Genomic DNA, 8,412 nt, shown 5'->3' with positions numbered 1-8,412 from the left:
AAAAAAAAAAAAAAAAAAGACCAAAATCAAGTTCTCCCTAAAAAGATTAATGCTTTAAGTGAAATTATCTCTCTATTATTCCCCAAATCCTTTAGTGGAATAGGCACAATAGGCACTCCCAGGGAGCTAGGACCTGTTTATTTTGATTCCAGGACCCTCTGACAGGTCGGAAGTCCCCAGCTGGAGAAATGTGGGACATTTTCTAAAAAAGCAACGGAAAGTGAGTGAGTTGCCACCTGCCTGACCACTGATTGCCTGTCCAGTGACAGGAGGGACACACACATGCACACACACACACACACTCCACGTCTCTCCTTGGTGCTCAGATGTGGGGGCAGAACTCCCCTCCAAACTCCTGCAGCAGCATTCCCTGCAGACCCCTTGCCTTTGCCTTTGCACCCTCCTTGTGGGCCTGTAGGTCCTAGAATTCTGACCCCATGTCCAAGGCACAAGGGAAACGGCCCCCTAATGTACTCCAAAGATGGCCAGTGTGGTGGCCCACACCTGTAATCCAACATTCTGGGAGGCCGAGGTGGGCGGATCGCTTGAGCTCAGGAGTTTGAGACCAGTCTGGGTAACATAGTGAAACCCCGTCTCTACAAAACATACAAAAATTACCCAGGCATGGTGGCGTATGCCTGTAGTCAGAGCTACTTGGGAGGCAAAAGTGGGAAGATCACTTGAGCCGGGGAGGCTGAGGCTGCAATTACCTATGATTGCATCACTGCATTCAAGCCTGGGCAACAGAATGAGACCCTGTCTCAAAAAACAAAACAAAACAAAACCACACACACACAACAGAACACCAGAGAGCTAAGGAATACCTACCCCTCTGCCAGATAAACCTGTGTGGGGAAGGGCTTGGCTTCCTTCAGTTCTCTCCTGCCTGCCTCATGTCTCTCCAGGCACTCTCCCTTGAGGGTTGTCACCGGTAACCAGAGCTGGCTCCGCTGGTGAGAGCAGGAGCAGCGTTACTTAGCAACAGGCACAGCACACAAAATCCAGCTAATCTGGGCTGCCCCAGTGGCCAGTCCTCCCACAGCCTTCAGGGCGGTGGCTGCTGGCCATCAGCACACCCCTAGAAGTGGACACTTATAAACTGCTGCATCTTTCTACCCCAGCAAACCCTAAGTTCCAGCTTGGGCAAGAAGGACTCTTCTTTTCTCCACCCTCCCTGTCCCTCTCCCCTTTCTTAGGCCCTGTCTTCCTTCACAGTATCTGCAGACCTCTCTGAGGCAGAGGTCCCAGCTCTGCAGCAAGCCACGAAATGAAGGGCAAATCCCACCTTCAGAAGAAGTTGGGAAGCTCAACTTCTTCTCTGGGAGGCAATAACATAGCAGCTCAGTGTAAAGACTTTGAGGCCACACTGGTCTGGATGCAAATCCATGCTCTGTTGCTTCTTAGCTGTGTGACACTGGACATGTTTACTTAGCCTTTTATTTATTTTTTATTTTGTATTATTTTTTGAGATGGAGTCTTGCTCTGCTGCCCAGGTTGGAGTGCAGTGGTGCCACCTTGGCTAACTGGAACCTCCACCTCTCAGGTTCAAGTGATTCTCCTGCTTCAGCCTCCCAAGTAGCTGGGATTACAGGCATGGGCCACCATGCTGGGCTGATTTTTGTATTTTTAGTAGAGATAGGGTTTCATTATGTTGGCCAGTCTGGTCTCGAACTCCTGACCTCATGTGATCCGCCTGCCTTGGCCTCCCAAACTGCTGGGATTACAGGCGCGAGCCACCACACCTGTCCTACTTAACCTTTTATAGCCTCATTTTCCTCAATACTAAAATAGTGCCCACCTTAGATGGCTGCTGAAAGAAGAGACAAAGGGAAGAAGTCATCAGCACAGAGCCTGGCACAAGGGCCTGTGGAATGGGCTGAGTGCTCCTCTTGCCGCATCCCCAGCTCTGTCCCCCTTAGTCACTGGGCTCCAGCCACTTGCTTTACTCTGTTGCTCTAACGAGCCAGCACTCTTTCACTACTGTTTCATCTCCCTGCAACTTATCCCTTTCCCCTAACTCTCCACTGACAAACTCCCCTCAGTTTATTTATTTTGAGACAGGGTCTCACTCTGTCGCCCAGGCTGGAGTGCAGTGGTGCTGTCACAGCTCGCTGTAGCCTCAGCCTCCTGGGCTCAAGTGATTTTCTCACCTCAGCCCTGAAGTAGCTGGGACCACCGTAACACCAAGCAGGCTTTTTTTTTTTTTTTTTTTTTGAGGTGGAGTCTCGCTGTATTGCCCAGGCTGGAGTGCAGTGGCAAGATCTCGGCTCACTGCAAGCTCCGCCTCCCGGGTTCACACCATTCTCCTGCCTCAGCCTCCCGAGTAGCTAGGACTACAGGCGCCTGCCACTACGCCCGGCTAATTTTTTATATTTTTAGTAGAGACGGGGTTTCACCGTGTTAGCCAGGATGGTCTCGATCTCCTGACCTTGTGATCTGCCTGCCTCGGCCTCCCAAAGTGCTGGGAATACAGGTGTGAGCCACCGCGCCCGGCCAAGCAGGCTATTTTTAAATTATTATTATTATTTTTAGTAGAAACAAAGTCTCTTTATGTTGCCTAGGCTGGTCTCAAACTCCTGAGCTCAAACGATCCTCCCATCTCGGCCTCCCAAAGTGCTGAGATTACAGGCATGAGCCTCCAGTGGTGCCCAGCCTTCGCTCAGTTTAAAAGCTACTTCCTGCCAGGCACAGTGGCTCACGCCTATAATCTCAACACTTTGGGAGGCCAAGGCAGGCAGATCACATGAGGTCAGGAGTGTGAGACCATACTGGCCAACATGGTGAAACCCCGTCTCTACTAAAAATACAAAAAAAAAATTAGCCAGATTTGGTGGCATGCACCTGTAGTCCTAGCTACTCAAGAGGCTGAGGTACGAGAATGGCTTGAACCCGGGAGGCAGAGGTTGCAGTGAACCGAGATCGTGCCACTGCACTCCAGCCTGGGTGACAGAGTGAGATTCCGCCTCAAAACAAACAAACAAACAAAAAAGCTACTTCCTTGGAGAAGCTTTCTCTTATCCATCCCTTGCCAAAATTATAGCTACCTGTTAAATATCTCACTGACATCCTCCATTTCATTTTCTGTTTATGGTTGTGATGGTTAATTTTTTTTTTTTTTTTTTTTTTTTTTTTTTTTTTTTTTTTTTTTTTTTTTTGAGACAGCATCTCGCTCTGTTGCCCAGGTTGGAGCACAGTGGTGCAATCTCTGCTCGCTGCAACCTCCGTCTTCTGGGTTCAAGCAATTCTCCTACCTCAGCCTCCAGAGTAGCTGGGATTACAGGCACCTGCCACCACGCCCAGCTAATTTTGTATTTTTAGTAGAGATGGGGTTTCACCATGTTGGTCAGGCAGGTCTGGAACTCCCGACCTCAAGTGATCTGCCCGCCTCTACCTCCCAAAGTGCTGGGATTACAGGCGTGAGCCACCGTGATGGTTAATTTTAAGTGTCAACTTGACTGGGCTAAGGGATGCTCAAATAGCTGGTAAAATGTTATTTCTAGGTGTATTTGTGAGGCTGTTTCTGGAAGAGATGAGCATTTGAATCCGTAGACTGAGTAAAGAAGATCGCCCTCACCACTATGGGCGGGCATAATTTAATCTGTTAAGGACCTGAATAGAACAAAAAGGCAGAGGAAGGGCGAATTTGCTCTTCTTTGAAGTGGGACATCATATTTTCCCTCCTTCAGACATCCATGCTCTGATTCTTGCACCTTCAGACGCGGACTGGAACTACTCCAGCTTGCGGAGGGCAGGTCCTGGGACTTCTCAGCGTCCATAATCACGGGAGCCAATGCCTCATAGTAAATCTTTTTCTATATCTCTGTATATCCATCCTATTGGTTCTGTTTCTCTGGAGAACGCTGACTAACACCATGGCACTTATTACTTATGTGCAAGATTGTTGAACATTCATCTCTCCTACTTGGCTGTCAGCCCGGGGACAGGAGCTGTGTCTGTTTTGTTCTGTGCTGTGTTTCCAGTGAGAGAGCTGGCCTAGGTGTTTCTCCGAAGTATGTTCCAGCTTTCCGTACCTCTTTATTTCTTATTTCTTCCTTCCCCTGCTCTCCAAGTTGACCTAAATAGTTTTTGCACCTTTTCTTAGGTTCACTGAATCTCTAAGCAGCGAGGTGTATCTGGAAAGACAGCTCAAGAATTAAGGGGGCTCACCCTTAATTACATGCCATTTTCCTCAGGACAGGCTGGAATAGATTTGGGGTAGCGAGCCCCCAAACCAGCACCCTACAGATTTCAGGACCCCTCTTAACTCATTTCCCCCATCCTCCCAATGACGTCTATTTGCCTACAACGGACCAGAAGGAAGCGTCGGCTCAATGGGTCATTTGCATGCGCCCGTGCTATTGGCCGGAGGGGCGGCACGGTAGCCAATGGTGTGCAGGGGTGTTGACCGAGCCGCCGCTCCGCGCTGCCGAGTGAGGTAATGGAATCCTGGCTGGACCTGCTGCGGCTCCCTCCGGACTGGCTAGTGACGTAGCGGCTTCCCCGGCCCCACCCCGCCCAGCCGGGCCTGGCGCAGCGCAGCGCGGCCGCCCCCGGGAGCGCAGCGGGGGCTCGGCCCTGTTCCTTCCGGCCCGGCGTTCCGGTCTCAGGCCCCTCAGGGAGGATCCGCCGGGCCAGATCCCATCTCTGGCGACGCGGAGAGAAATATGGAAGCCAGCGTCGGAGGATGACCACATCCTCGCTCCTCTGGGAGTGCGATTACGGGCCTCTCACTTCGTAAATCACTCAGGGTCGAAACGCTCACATTTGTTTACCACAAGCATGTTTGATTTTGTAATTTAACAAATAAAATTGCAGAGGATTTTTAAGAGCCCTGGCTTGGATTAGGGGAAATCTCACATTAATTCCAGCTCTGCCATTTCCGGTCTGGACCTCTGCCACTTTCTTTTGGGGCCCTGACGCCTTCCATGGCAACTAAGTAGAGCAAATGTGGAAGTGCTTCGAAAACACAAAGTGGGGTCTCCTCGTCCTTATGCAGTCTGGAGAGTGTAACCCCATCTGGGCGGTGTCTGGACAGCCCTTGAACCCTGAGACAGCCCCAGGAAAACACGTTTTTGTGTCTCTATTTTTTTGGCCCTTGAATTGCTCTTAAGCATGGGGAGAGGTCGGAGGACCCCGGCCAGGTAGTTCTTGATCCTCAAGAAGAGGAAGGAAACCATGAAGGGAATCCCTTCCATAGCCCCTCTCCTTATTCAGGGCCAGGACCTGAGCAGGGGAGCCCCTTCTTGGCCTAAATGCCCTAGGGAACCCCCTTGACATCCTTTTACCCCCGCCTCAGAGGGCCAGGGTGGAGGTGGAGTGGAAGGGTGTCTCCTAGGTGGGGTGGGATTTCAGATGCTGTGAGATGGAAGGGCACCTGGGGAGGGCCACTGAGAGTCTGGCTGATGGTCCTGCGTCCTGTGACTCACCTTGGCCCACTGCTTCCCACCCTCAGGATCTCAGCCCTGCCCTGCTGCATACCTAAGCTTTGGGGGCAGCCTCTGTCCTCCATGGAGTGCCTTTTCCCTATACCCTGCCTGGTCCTGTCTCTTATTTCACACTGGGCCCTACATTCTCTTCCTCCAGGGAGGCCTCTGAGACTAGTCCTCTAGATTCCACTCCAATGCCAGCTCAAGGCTTCTTGGAGGCCACTTCTTGGATGTCCTGGCAATGTTTCCATACCTATTCTTGTGTCCTGCCTCCCCATCAGACTAGGAGTCAGCTTTCTGTGTAGGAGCTTGTCCTCTAGGAACCTCCCACAATGTGGGGCGTCACTGGCCATGGGGCCTGTCTCCCCTCTGCTCCGACTCCCTGGGCCATGCACGTTGTTCACCTTTTCTCTCCTCACCTTTCCTATCTGCAATAGGGGCTGTGAAGCAGTGCCTGTAGAAAAAAGAGGAATCAGATATGAAGGAACAAGAGGCTGGGTAGAAAGAGCACTGGCCTGGGAGTCAGAAGACCTGGGCTATGGAGACAGAAGACCAGGGCTATGGTTCTGGCTAGGCCACTCACTAGCCAAGTGACCTGGATCAGGGAGACAACAATGGGGCTGATGTTTACTGGACACTTGTAATGACTAAGAAGTGACATTGCTCCTATCTGTGCAACCCCCCAAGACCCCCAGTATTCCCAATAAACATACCAGGTGAGCAAAGCTAGGGTAAGCAGCTTGGATGTACAGCTTTAAGACAAGGTCCCAAGTCCACCAAGTCCTCCTGTATGGAAATGGTAGATCTGCCACGATGTGCCAGACTCCACTTCATGCTTTATGTCTGCTATCAAAGAGACACTCTCATGGCAACCCTGTGAGATAGGTTTCTTATCTTTGTGTTTGAGGTGAGAAAACTGAAGCTCAGAGAGGGCAAGTATCTTCCCTGAAGTCACACAGCTGCTAAGAGGTAGAGCCTCTTGTGGGAAATCAGACTCCTAGGGCAGAGCAGGGAGGAGAACTAACTCTGAGTGCCTTCTGTGTACAAGGCACCTCCACAGCTGTTCAGTCCTCTGACAACGAGTGTCCATCCCAGACCCCTAGAGACTGCTTCTTCCACCATCTCACGCTGCCTCCACAGGCCACCCAAAGCGTGCGTGTTCTGGCATTCCACATTTTAGAATATGTTTTATTTGATTATAAATAGGAGAATACATAATAAAGACAAGTTATGCTGAAAGTATTTATGGAAAGGAGAGACCTCTGTGGGCTGGAAGCCTTCATGGAAAAACTGGTAACTGAGCCCTTTTTTTCCCTTCCTGTCTAAATAAATGTATTTCTCCCACACAGGCAAATATTTTAAAATGTATTTCAAAAGTTAGACTTCTGGAAAAGAAAGGAAAAGAGGGGTGGGGTAGCTGCTCCTCTAAGAAGCCCATCTGAAAGGAGCTGCTGGGGTAGGAAAGAGGAGGACACAGGGTGAGTGAGGAAAAGCCTGTCCCTTTCCCCCACCCCGACACTTTGTTATTTTTGAAGCCTCAGTTTCTTTATCTGTAAATTGACCTAATACTTGAACCTGGGAGAGAAATGTACAGGTTCTTGGGAGGTGATTTTGAGACAAACCAGAGGTTCTTGGGATCATTATGAAGAATGAGAGAAAGGGAATTCCGAGTTGCGCCAAGAGTTTAGGATTGGTCCAGCAAAGGATTTCTGGGGGTGGGCAGCGGGGTGGAGAGAGGAATGCAGCCCCTGGAATGAGGGCTGAGTGGAGGTGTGGGGCCTCTTTTGGAGAATTTTGAGCACAGAAGAGATTCTTTGCTGCGTGGGGCCTGGCCTGGGTGCTGGAGATTGTATAGCATGCTCATAATTTAAGGTGGCTCCAAAAAGGAGCAGGGACTAGTGGCTGGCACAGCAGAGCACATGACTGGATCCTCCCTAATGGGTGTTCCCCAGTGACCTTACCTGTATGGAGGTATAGGAGCAGAGATGGTAACCCCAAACCCCACCCACCCAGCCAGCCCCAACACCATTGCTCCAACCTTGGGGGAGAAGGATTTGCTCAGGACAGGATGGTTCTCCCATTTTCAAAGAGGGCTCCAGTCACATGGGAGAGAGAGACCTTCCAAGTGCCTGCACCCCCAGGAAGATTCTTACCGTGGAAGCCTGGGCCTGGAGACTCCGGTCAGAGGAGGGTGGGCCTTCCAGGGCTTCCTGGCCATGGTGGTGGGTCGCTGAGTGCATTAAACACTCCTGTGGATTGGGGAGAGCAGGGAGAACTAACCCTGAGGGTCTACTGTGTACAAGGCACCTCCACAGCTGTTATCATCCTGACAGCCAGATAGGGTGGATAATCTGATCATATCATCTTTGTTTTAGAGATGATGAAGCTGAGGCTCAGAGAGGTCAAGTGACTGCCCTAGGTCACACGGTGGTATGGGAGCAGCCAGATCAGTGAATCCATCATCTGGGCTTTGCCGGGGCTTGCACCACCACCTCGGGCAGTGCCCTCTTCAGGAGGAAGTCCTATTTCTCTGTAAGCTGCCTTCTCGTGTGGAAGCTGGGTACTCTGCTACCTGGGTTCCTTGCCCTTGGGATGGCATGAATGCCGAGCGATGCAGGCGGGGCGCCCGCAGACTCAAAAGGCCAGGCCCTGCCTTCGCCAGCAGCCGAATCGCTGTGTGACTTTCGGCCGCCACCGAGTCTCTCTGGGCCTCTCTCTTTCCACCTCTTCCTGGGGAAGCCCCGGGTAAGTTTATTTATAACCTAGCCCCAGGTGCGCCGCCTCGGGAGGTGTGAGCGAGGCCTCGACACCCTCACCTGAGAACCAGCTCCCCGGCTCTGGCCGCGGGTTATGTAACCGGGTGTGCGGCGTAGGGGGAGCCGCGGGGCGGGGCGCTCGCGGCTATTCCGGGAGCAGCTATTTTTAGCCCCATTGATGAGTCTGCGTCGGCCGCCGCCGCCGGGATTCCGGAGACGTCAATGGGCAC

Source organism: Rhinopithecus bieti, unplaced genomic scaffold (genome assembly GCF_001698545.2).
Source record: "Rhinopithecus bieti isolate Rb0 unplaced genomic scaffold, ASM169854v2 scaffold_56806, whole genome shotgun sequence".
Taxonomy (NCBI): domain Eukaryota; kingdom Metazoa; phylum Chordata; class Mammalia; order Primates; family Cercopithecidae; genus Rhinopithecus; species Rhinopithecus bieti.
The sequence above is the reverse complement of the archived record's forward strand: the minus strand, read 5'-3'. Positions refer to the sequence as shown.